This window comes from Mesoplodon densirostris, chromosome 3 (assembly GCF_025265405.1).
Source record: "Mesoplodon densirostris isolate mMesDen1 chromosome 3, mMesDen1 primary haplotype, whole genome shotgun sequence".
Taxonomy (NCBI): Eukaryota; Metazoa; Chordata; class Mammalia; order Artiodactyla; family Ziphiidae; genus Mesoplodon; species Mesoplodon densirostris.
Window position 1 is genome coordinate 157,227,986 of NC_082663.1, and position 12,864 is coordinate 157,240,849.

The window sequence follows — 12,864 nt, forward strand, 5'->3', positions numbered from 1 at the left end:
ATGCAGAGTAATGTCTGAGAGCTAGTGAGCCCCGTTAAGGGGCTTGCTTACCTCAAATAAGGTATTTCACAGTTCTAAGGATCCCCAGACAGTTTCCCTTTGTGAGCGTGTAGAGTGAGAAGAGAGAAGAGGGCCAAAATCTGAGCCCTGGGGAGCACTTAAGGGACAGAGGAAAAGAGCCTGAGAAGGAATGATCAGAAGGAGAGGAGAACCAAGAGTTTGGTGTCAGAGTAAGCGAGAGAAGGGTTTAAATGAGGGAAAGGCTGACAGTGACAAATGCTGGGAAGGAGTCAGGTAGGGTTGGTCCTGAAAAGTGTCAAGGGGATTTTGTGTTCTGACAAACATTCGATGGATAAAAGAGAAAGTCAGAAATCAGATTTGGGAGGGCACGGTTGGACTCTTGCAGGCATAAATCCAATAGCATGTGGGTTTGTACCTTGTACCTTGTTAGGTGAAAGGAGGGCCCTGTCATTTCATGATCTAATATTGTAGAAAACTTGTGCCACCTACTTTGGATAAATTGAATTGTTATGGAGATTGTACCCCATGTTAAGAAGTGAAGAAGTGAAGTTGAAAAGATAATTGGAAAATTGGAAGTGAAAATACTTTATGCTGTAAATGAAACAGACGTTATTCTCCTCACCTGGAATAGCCACCATTTATGCATCTACAATTGTAAATCTTACCCATCCTTTGAGGTCTGTCTCTAAGATGCTATCTCTGACTACATGAGTTCCCACCCATCTCCCTGCTCTTGACTACTCTGGTTAGAGATGAGGTCCTTAATCAGTTGGCCAAGGCACACTGGTGTGCCTGGAACCACCAAAATATGATGACCAATTTTGCCCATAGTGTGAAATGTATTGGTTCTACAATTGATTACACCTACTATTTCAGGGACATCTATCAGCTGGAATGTTTATCTGAGTAGACTGGGCCATCTTGCGAGGTAGAGTGGGACTCAGCTTGAGGCATATAGAGGCATAAATTAAGCTGGCAGCAAAGAAAAGTTCCCCTTTTTTCCTGGCACATGAAGGATCTTTGTCTTGTGAGGCTAAAAGAGAATGTGGTCAGGACAGTGCACAGTTTTGCTCAAACAACAATATAAAGTTAAAAGACAGCCAAGTGGAAAGGCCCCCTACAGAGGGATTTATAGACATCCCAAAACAATGTTACCCAGTAGTGGAGTCTGCTTTGTAGTTGCTGCTATCTTATTTTAGTGTCTTTTTGAATATTTAAGTTTGTCTGCCACTTAAATATTAAGGTCTAATATTTGAAAGTGTGTCATGATCAGGAGGAGGTCGACAGGTATGGTGCTCCTATTTACTCTCTGTGGCTTATGTGCTTCGACTGGAGACAAGGACCTGATTTATATTATCTTTGGTATCTCAGTGGTACAACCCAGTACATATTTGTAGGTTGTTTATGGAAGCTGCTTTTGGTTGTTTTGCTCAGTTGGGTTAAGTTGGATTAAATCAAAGGTTGAAACTTACTCCCAGAATCCCTGGGCCAGTTGGCTTAATAATCTTACCTGGCACCTTAACCCTTTCTATTAAGTCAGTTACCTGGAAAATGAATACCTTGTGTCAGAGGATTTAATAAAAAGTCTGTCTAATTTCTCAGAATCTACTACTAACACCCTAAAAACTGTCTAATCTGGTAACTTTCTCTTAACACAAGAACAAGTATGTCTAAGAAATCCTTCAGTTAAACCATATATAAAGAAAATCTTAGCTTTGAAGAGCAACCAGAGGAATATTCTTATCATATATTCTAGCACAGACATTCTACAAGTTTAACTTCAGATATAGGAAACAGTCATCCCTGAAAGCAGAGTTCCAGAGTAAAAGTCTAAATTGTTGTGTAAATTACGTTTAACAAAAGTTGTCAGCTATATGGAGAAATCTTTACAAAGGTATAAACCTTTATGGGTTTATAATTTCTAAGTTGCTATTACTGATAATTACCAATCTGTATTTAATTAGATTTTTTTGTGTTTTTAGCTATCAATTAAATACTCATTAGGTGCTAACTACTTTGTATACATGATCTCATTTAATAATCTAAGCAACACTGTAAAGTGATCATTGGTTACTTGCTTGCAGTCAAGTTATCAAGTACCAGAACCGAGATTCAATCTCAGGACTTACTTGCTCCAAAGCTCTTGTGTTTAACCCGTTCTACTGGCTGCTTCAACTCATACAGCAAAGTACAAAACAACTTACTTTACTTAGTCATTAGGGAAGCCAGGCTGAGTTCATCTTTCAGCAAGATCAAAGGAGTTCGTCTTAAAAAAATCACTTTTCAAGGTGATATATCATCAAGGGCTCCTCATGATGAAACAATGACTCAGTTTATCTCCAGCACATCAAGGTCATCAAAGGTCCCAGGGTGCCTTATTCACTGTTCAACAGCAAGTCACAAAGGGTCTCCCATGCATCCCATGCTGCCTAAGATGGATAACATCCCAGGTTTCTCCAATATTTCCTGAGACTGGTTGTGAGGAGAGTCACACAGCACACCATGAAGCAGGATCCAATCATCAAACAGTGCCAGAAACATTCCCTGATACACAGTGCACTTTGCAGTGTATCAAAGGTGGGGAGTGGAGGGGTGCCAGGAGTGATTTAATTCAGAGGTTCTTTGGGGAATAGGATAAGCTGATCTTTCCAATCTCCTTGTCAATTTTCACTACCTCTAATGAAAGGGCTTTGGAACTAGGTTAATAAATTAGTTTCTCAACACCTGCTACCAATAGTCTCAACTATCAACCATTCAGTGAAACCACTGAAGGGAAAATATATTTGCCTAAGTAAATTCCCAAGTTCTAAATTTCCTATGAATATTGTAGAATCCTACATAAGCATATGAAAACATGTAATATATATTTGCCTCCAAATCTTCTGGGGTTACCTTTTATTTTAATGTATAAATATCAAGCTCCTATTTCATGTAATTGTAGGAAGTACAGTATCCTTCAGAGTATTCTGATGATTTCTATAGAGGTGTTAACTTCTCTGGTGGCTTCCTGTCACCTCTCACTCTAAATTCCCATTCCTGGCTCTATCCCTCAGTTCCCTTATACCATCTCATCTGCAGTTGCTGTCTTTGCTTCAGAACATTTTGTACCAAGTATTGACACAGACTTCTCCTTGATTCTCCAAAGACTAGGTACCTTTTTTGAGGAATAGGCTTAAAATTTTGAGAATACCAGAGGGTGGGTACAGCACAGAAACAAAAAGAACTGAAATTTTGTATCAGAATTCACAATTCTGAAGGTCCCAATCATTTCTTATCACACATAATTTCTTACTGGCTTTCATCTCCTTAGGACTCAACTAGGGGAATGGATATAAGTAAAATGGATATATACTACACATTAGTTAAAAGCAATGAACAATTTTGCTAAATTTATGCTAAACTGACATATAGCAATATAAATAGACCTAAAAAGTTAATGTTGAATGAAGAAGAAAATGTGATTTATAAAACAATATCATTTAGGCAGATATTTAAAAACTGCAACTACACCACATGTTTTCGAGGATACGTATATATTTAACTAAAGGTTAGAGAGTGAATTGGAAAGACAATATATTAAATACATTAGAGACGTGCTTCTCAGAGTTCTGAACTTTAGCCTAGAGACCATTTAGGCTATGCACTCAGTTTACTTTGTAGCTTTGTTGCCCTGGGTCTAATTTTCAACACAGTCTTCCCTGTGGCTACAGGAGACAGCTGAGTCAATAGTGTGCCTTAAGTTGACAGCTGGCTGACCTGATCTTCTCAGTTTCCTTTTTCAGAGCTTTTAAAACAACTGACCAAAGGCAGACAACTCAATAACTCTTACAACTGCAATTGTCCCCATACTATTCACGTGCCTCCAGCTATTGCATAAGCTGATGTTTCACCTCCATCTGAACCTCATCCCAGTTCACCACCAGTGAGAGATTTTTCCTGGACCCAAAGGGCTCTGTTCTTTATTCTGTTTCACCACCTTCTCTCTCTTAGAAGCAACAATAAGGGACATCCTTGCCTTATTCCTGTTTGTAAAGGGAATGCTTCTAAAGTTTTAGTTAAGTTTCATGTTGTAACTTTTCTTCTCAATGTATTGTGGAAATAGGTCCATACCAATTAATACTTATATATAACCAATCCTCATTATTGGTGGATTCAGCTACTCATTAAAATTTATTTGTAACCCCCCAAATCAATACTCATAGTGCCTTCATGCTTATTCATGGGCATGAGCAGAGCAGCAAAAAATTTCTCAATGTGTACATTCCCAGCTGAAGTCAAGCAAGGCAATGCTCTGCCTTCTTTTCCAGTTCTCATACTGAAAAGAAGTGCCTTTTCCGCAGTCTATTTAATAGTACATTTTTGTGCTTTTTCTTGGTGGCTTCCCTGTTTAAAATGGCCCCTAAGTGTGGTGCTGAAGTGCTATGTAGTGTTTCTAAAGGCAAGAAAGTTATCATGCACCTTATGGAGAAAATATGAATGTTAGATAAGCTTCATTCAGACATGAGTAATAGTGCTTTTGGTCATGAGGTGAATGTTAATGAATCAACAAGGTTTATTAGATAAGGTTTGTTTGTTTGTGTTTGCGGTACACCGGCCACTCACTGTTGTGGCCTCTCCCGTTGCGGAGCACAGGCTCCGGACACGCAGACCCAGCGGCCACGGCTCACGGGCCCAGCCGCTCCACAGCATGTGGGATCCTCCTGGACCGGGGCATGAACCCGTGTCCCCAGCATCGGCAGGCGGACTCTCAACCACTACGCCATGAGGGAAGCCCTAGATGAGGTATTTGTAAACAGAAAACCACATTTCAAAAATTATGGGCTGATTGGCTGATGAAAGTATTGTGAACCAGAGGCTCACAGAAACCCAACCTTATTTCTCCTAGGAGTGATGAGTAACTAGTCACCAATTCAGTGTTTTCAGCAACATTATAAAACCTAATTCCTGCAAATAATGAGAATCAACTACATATATTAAAATAAAAGAAACATTACATGGGACATACTTCTACTACAAAATAATTTATTGTTTATCTGAAACAAACTCTACATATCTAAATTACATCTCTTTAATTATGTTTCCCTGATGGTTTGGATCTCAACAGTTCCTGGTTTTGTAGAATTTGCTTAGACATTTAATGCAGTTATAATCTGTGTTCCATTTAAATTGTACATAAACTTTCATTATTTTAAAGTTTTTTTAATGTGGACTATTTTTTAAGTCTTTATTGAATTTGTTACATTACTGCTTCTGTTTTTGTTTTTTTTTTTGGCTGCAAGGCATGTGGGATCATAGCTCCCCGACCAAGGATTGAACTTGCAACCCCTCTCTTGCAAGGGGAAGTCTTAACGACTGGACGGCCAGGGAAGTCCCTTATTTCATTCTTTTGTCCACTACTATTCTTTAGTGAAAAAAGACTCTCATCATCAGCATTATGACCCACTATACTGAACATGTGTTGGCATAAAATTGGTAACTGAGAATTGACCTACCAATTTGATTTGTTGAAGTGCATAATACTATCTTTCCATTCTTCAGTATTACTTAGCATCTCTTCATCAAACTCTAGGTAAAAAAAAAAATAAAGTTTTTCAAGTAATAAAATCCATTTCAAAAGATAGTCCTGGCAATTTCATAAAAATTACCTACGTCAAATGAGAAATTCTTTTCCATTTTAATGAGGTCCCTCTTAAAAAGTGTCTTGACACTTAACTCTCTAACACCATACACAAAAGTAAGCTCAAAATGGATTAAATATCTAAATGTAAGGCCAGAAACTATCAAACTCTTAGAGGAAAACATAGGCAGAACACTCTATGACATAAATCACAGCAAGATCCTTTTTGACCCACCTCCTAGAGAAATGGAAATAAAAACAAAAATAAACAAATGGGACCTAATGGAACTTCAAAGCTTTTGCACAGCAAAGGAAACCATAAACTAGACCAAAAGACAACCCTCAGAAAGGGAGAAAATATTTGCAAATGAAGCAACTGACAAAGGATTAATCTCCAAAATTTATAAGCAGCTCATGCAGCTCAATAACAGAAAATCAAACAACCCAATCCAAAAATGGGCAGAAGACCTAAATAGACATTTATCCAAAGAAGATATACAGATTGCCAACAAACACATGAAAGAATGCTCAACACCATTAATCATTAGAGAAATGCAAGTCAAAACTACAATGGGATATCATCTCACACCAGTCAGAATGGCCATCATCAAAACATCTAGAAACAATAAATGCTGGAGAGGGTGTGGAGAAGAGGGAACACTCTTGCACTGCTGGTGGGAATGTGAATTGGTACAGCCACTATGGAGAACAGTATGGAGGTTCCTTAAAAAACTACAAATAGAACTACCATATGACCCAGCAATCCCACTACTGGGCATATACCCTGAGAAAACCATAATTCAAAAAGAGTCATGCACCAAAATGTTCATTGCAGCTCTATTTACAGTAGCCCAGAGATGGAAACAACCTAAGTGTCCATCATCCAATGAATGGATAAAGAAGATGTGGCACATATATACAATGGAATATTACTCAGCCATAAAAAGAAATGAAATTGCGCTATTTGTAATGAGGTGGATAGACCTAGAGTCTGTCACACAGAGTGAAGTAAGTCAGAAAGAGAAAGACAAATACCGTATGCTAACACATATATATGGAATTTAAGAAAAAAAAATGTCATGAAGAACCTAGGGGTAAGACAGGAATAAAGACACAGACCTACTTGAGAATGGACTTGAGGATATGGGGAGGGGGAAGTGTAAGCTGGGACAAAGCGAGAGAGTGGCATGGACATATATACACTACCAAACGTAAGGTAGATAGCTAGTGGGAAGCAGCCACATAGCACAGGGAGATCAGCTCCGTGCCTTGTGACCGCCTGGACGGGTGGGATAGGGAGGGGGGAGGGAGGGAGATGCAAGAGGGAAGGGATACGGGAACATATGTATATGTATAACTGATTCACTTTGTTATTAAGCAGAATCTAATGCACCATTGTGAAGCAATTATACTCCAATAAAGTTGTAATAAAGTTGTAAAAAAAAAAGAATTCCTGAGTCGAAAGTATGACTAATTTGTTTATTGATAATTTTCACTTGAGGTAATCAGTTAGATATCCTATCTTCACTAGGTGACTAGACTCTGCAGGAAACTTCTGCCTGAGCTCTCCTGAAACCAAGTTTCTACAAGCACATGTGCATCAGCACAAATAACAGCAGTTTCATTCAGAGATGATGAATCATGTCTTCAGGCAAATAAGGACATTGTGAAGCTTGTTCCTGGATGTTCCTTTGAATTATCTTGCTCCTGTTGTGTTATATTATTTGCCTTTATTAAAAGCGTTATATGATTATGTTCAAAAAAGTAGAAATAAATATATTTTAAAAATAAAAGTAAAAAATAAAATTAAAAGATAAAAAAAATTTAAAAAGTAAAAATTTCCCTGGTGCCTCCGCTATTACTGTCCTTGCACCCACAGAGAGCTACAGTCAACCCCTGACTCCCCAGGAAGCCCTGCAAGACCTCTAGGTAGGTCTCTGGACCTGCTTTGTCAGACCTACCTCTGCGTGTGTTCCTCTCACCAGCTTCTGCTCCTGAAGCTGGCCTGGAGCATGTGTGCTAGTGTAAGCCATCTGGGGTGCAGGCTTCCATGGGCATGGCACAAACCACTGGGACCTGCATGGCCAAAGGAGGCTTTGGAGGGGGATGGCTCACAGCCCACTGGGGCCTGCATGGCCAAAGGAGGCTTTGTCGGGGGCAGCACGCAGGCCACCAGGACCTGTGCTGCCTGGCGGAGGCTTTGACTGGGGTGGGGGTGGGGTGTTCCTGGTATTTGTTTTGGATATATCTCATATCTTTTTTGGTGCCTCTGTCCTCTTTTACTTTCTTCTTTTGTGTTAAACAGATATTTTCAAGTGAGGAATAAAATATGTATTTTAAGTTAAAAAACAATTTCAGATTAATGTTAACTTAATTCCAATATTACACAGAAACTGTTCAAATATGTTTCTCTTCCTACTCCCCCCTTTGTGCTATTTTCATGTAAAGTATATCTTTAACATTATGAGCCCAACAATGTTTCATAATTGTTTCAGGATACATGCTGCTGAAGTGAGCACTATAATTATTGTTTTATGCAGTTGTTTTTAAAATTATTTGAGGAGAAAAGGGTATGCATCATATCAATAGAATAAAGGATAAAAACCACTTAATCATTTCAGTAGACACAGGCATTTAACAAAATTCAATGTGATAAAAGCACTCAAGAATCTATGAATACGGCTTTCATTGTGGTGCAGTGGTTAAAAATCTGCCTGCCAGTGCAGGAGACATGGGTTCCAGTCCTGGTCCGGGAAGATCCCACATGCTGTGGAGCAACTAAGCCCATGCACCATAACTATTGAGCCTGCGTTCTAGAGCCCGTGAGCCACAACTACTGAAGGTCACGTGCCTAGAGCCCATGCTCCACAGCAAGAGAAGCCACCGCAATGAGAAGCCTGCACACCACAACGAAGAGTAGCCCCTACTCGCCACAACTAGAGAAAGCCCGTGAGCAGCAATGAAGAACAAATGCAGCCATAAATAAATAAATAAATAAATAAATAAATAAATAAATAAATATATATATAAATAGAAGGAAACTACGAATACAGGGAAGCATCCTCAGCCTGATAAAGAGCACCTATGAAAATTCATGTTTAACATGATCCTGAATGGAAAATGACTGGATGATTTCTCCCTAATGTCAGGAACAAGACAAGGATGTCTGTGCACATCATTTTCCTTCAACATTGTACTGAATGTTCTAGTCAGGGCAATTTAGACAGGGAAAAGTTATAAAAGGCATCTGTATTGAATAAGAAGAAGTAGAACTATATCCATTCACAGATGACATGAAATTATGTACAGAAAATCTCAAGGAATCCAATAAAGCATTATTAAAACTAATAAATGAGTCCAGCAAGGTCATAGGATACAAGATCAATAAATAAAAATCCATTGTATTTCTATGCACTTTAAATGAATAATCTAACAATGAAAATAAGAAAACAATTCAATTTATGATAACATTGAAAGGAATCAAATTCTTAGGTGCAAATTTCACAAAAACATTGGAAGACTTCTATACTGAAAATAACAAAATATCATTGAAAGAAATTAGAGGGTCTAAATAAATGGAAAAATATCCCATGTTCATCAGAAGATGAACAGTATTGTTAAGATGACAGTACTCCCCCAATTAATCTAATGATGCAATGGAATCCGCATCAAAATCCCAGCTGGCTTCTTTGTAGAAACTGACAGGCTGATCCTATAATTCATGTAGAATTGCAAGGGACCTTGAATAGCCAAAACAAGCCTGAAAAAAAAGTTGGAGGATCCATATTTCTCCATATAAAAGCTTACTACAAAGCAATGGTAATGAAGATGGGGGAAGGGTAAAGGCATACAGGTAGATATCTAAAACAGTAGAATAGAACTGAGCATTCAGAAACTCATAGGTCCATACTCAACTGATTTTTGACAAGGGCATCAAGGCCATTCAATAGAGAAAGAGTAATTTTTTCAATAAGTGATGTTGGAACAACTAGATTACCACATGTAAAAGAATAAAATTGGACCTTTACCTCATAACTTATACAAAAATTAACACAAAATGTATCAAGGACCTAAATGCTAAGAGCTAAATCTATAACACTCTTAAAAGAAAACATGGGGGTATATCTTCAGGATCTCAGATTTGGCAATATATCCTTAGACATGACATCAAAAGAATAAGCAATAAAAGAAAATAAATTGGGCTTCATCAAAACTAAAAGCATTTGTGCTTCAAAGGACACTATCAAGAAAGTGAAAAGGCAATCTCAGAATGGAAGAAAATATTGGTAGATCATATATCTGATAAGGGCATTGTATATAGAATATGTAAAGAACTCTTACAACTCAATAATAAAAAGGCAAAGAACCCAATTTAAAAATGGGTGAAGGATCTGAATAGACATTTTTTCCAAGGAAGATATACAAATGACTGAGAAGCACATCAAAAGATACTCCACATACTTTCAAGATTCTCTCTTTGTCCTTTGGCAGTCTGACAGTGATGTGTCAAAGTGTTGTAACATTGATTATATCCTATTTGAATTTCATTGACTTCTTGGGTGTGTAGATTCACGTTTTTCATCAGATTGAGAAATTTCAACCATTATTTCTTCAAATATTTTTTCTGCCCTTTTTTCTCTTGCTTCTCCTCTGGGACTTTCATTACACGTTGGTTGATATGCTGAATGGTATCCTACAAGTCTCTGAGACTCCATTCATTATTTTTTTTTCATCCCTTAACTTTCTGTTCTTTAGACTGAATAATCTACATTGATCTACACCAAATTCAGCTGATCCTTTCTTCTGCAGCCTCAATTGTGCTGTTGAGACCCTCTAGTAAAATTTTCATTTCAGTTATTTTACTTCTCAACTCCAGAATTTCTATTTGGTCGTGTGTGTGTGTGTGAATTTTTTGTCAAGCTTTCATTTAACTCTTTAAATATGGTTCCACTTAAACATATTTCTAATACTTATTTGATGTCTCTATGTATTGCACCCAATATCTGGGCTTTCTTAGGGACAGTTTCTATTGACTGCCTTTTTATCCTGTGTATAGCCACACTTTCCAGTTTATCTGCACGTCTTATTTTTGTTGTTGTTGAAAACTGGACATTTTAGACAATATATTGTTCTGATACCACCTCCTGGGGTTGTTGTCATTTCTGGCTTCCTAGGGATTACCTTGGGTCAGCATAGCTTAGTAGTCAGTCAGATTGAATGCTGCTGAAACCGCACTCCTTCTTGAATGTGACTCGAACTCAGCCAAAATTCAGATTGGGACTTGAACCCATGATCCCTAACTTAGGAGAGGACTCACACCCACTGTCTTTCAATTGAAACTACTCACCTGGTGTCAGGACTTATTGCAGCTCAGGTTCTTTTTTCTCAATGCAGAAAGAATTCTGTGTGAGGCAAAGTGATAGGCAGAGTGAGCTTATTAGCATAGGATGCTTGTGAGAGATACAAATGGGCAGGCAAGGGAGCACAGCAGCCCCAAGAACAAAGCAGGCTATGTTTTTATAATCAAAGAAAAAGTGGGGAGGGGAGAAGACCACCTTCTTCCTCATTTTGTGGTAGATATCAAGGCTTACATCATTAGTTCCTCCTTTGGCCCTATATGGTCTAAATGGGACTGTCATGGTACTATTTAAACATACGTATATTAGCAGAGGGGTGGTAACATATACTAAAATATGGTACTTCATATCAGGTTTCAGTATAATGTCCCCTTTCACCTAGTTTTTTTCCCCTCTCACCTATATTCCTGCCTTGGCCACATGCAGAAATGCTACTCTTCAAGAACCATTAACTCCCTGAATTCATGTAACAAGATTCAGAACCCATATCTACTGTCTTGCATTTTAATTATCAGGACTTGTGGCTTGAGTGTGCCTGGTGCTTGAATGTGCCTGGTCTTCCTTCAAGTAGTGTAGATTGTTGCTAGGTTACTGGATTCTTTTCTTGCATGGTCATTAGCTTACAACAGTCTTGCAGACTCCCTTAAAATTCTCTCTCTGTCTTCAATCCTCCAGTGGGATATTCAAATTAACCATTTAATTACCCTACTCTATCACTTTGAGTTGGTTAGGCTTCCATTCAGTGCAAAGGTGATCTATGTATGGGTTAGGGAATGCATTCAAAATTCAGGGAGTTAACAAGTCTGCCTGGGCTTTCACTTCTTGCTTGCACAGGGTCTAAATGTCAGTCAGATATGAACAGTAGACTGGGCTCCTCTCTGGTGTTTCCTGTGTGTGAATGTAGGCCTACCCATGTGCACAGCGTTCCAAATCAGCAGGAAAAAGTCAGAGTTTTCATATCCTTATTTGAACTGTCTTATTCCCTTCATTTTAAACTTTTGGCCGGTCTCTTGCTTGCCCCTATTGTTATTACAGCCTTAGGCAGCTTCCGTGTTGGCCTTTGACTGTTTGCTACCAAGCACTATTGTTTTTAACAGAGCTGTGGACATGGGGCTTTTCCTTGGAACTCCAAATCATATCAATCCCTTCTGGCACCAGCAAGGTCTATAATACCATGTTGCTGAGTCGGGGAAAGTGAGGATGGAACAATTTCAAAGTTAAAATGTCACAGGCCTATTGTTCTTACCGAGGCTCAGTAGTTTTTCTTGAATAAATGTTTCTCAACTTGTATACTTTTAATTTCCAGAGTTCTGAAATGGTTGTTTCTAGTAATTCATCAGTTTTTTAGTTGCTTCTTTTGGAGAAAAGATTTGTCAAGGTCTTCTATCTGTTCTTCTGGAAACTCTTCATGAGTATAATTAAAATTTTTCTAATATTTATGTTTAAAACATAAAAAGAACAGGTAAAATTAATATTAAATTGTTTTATTTAATCCAATATATCAAAGTATCATTTAAACATGTAACTTATATAGTTTTTCCAGCTTTATTGAGATATAATTGACATATAACATCATGTAAGTTTATGTTGTACAATGTGATGATTGCTACAAGTATATATTGTGAAATGATTGCCACAATAAGGTTAGTTAACACTTTCATCACCTCATATAGTTACCATTATTTTTTGTGCAGTGAGAACATCTAAGATCTACTCTCTTAGCAACTTTCATGTATACAATATGGTATTGTTAACTACAGTCACCATGCTGTACATTAGGTCCAGAGAACTTATGTACCTTATAACTAGAAGCTTGTACCATTTAACAAACATCTCCCCATTTCCCCTACTTCCCAGCCCCTGGCAACC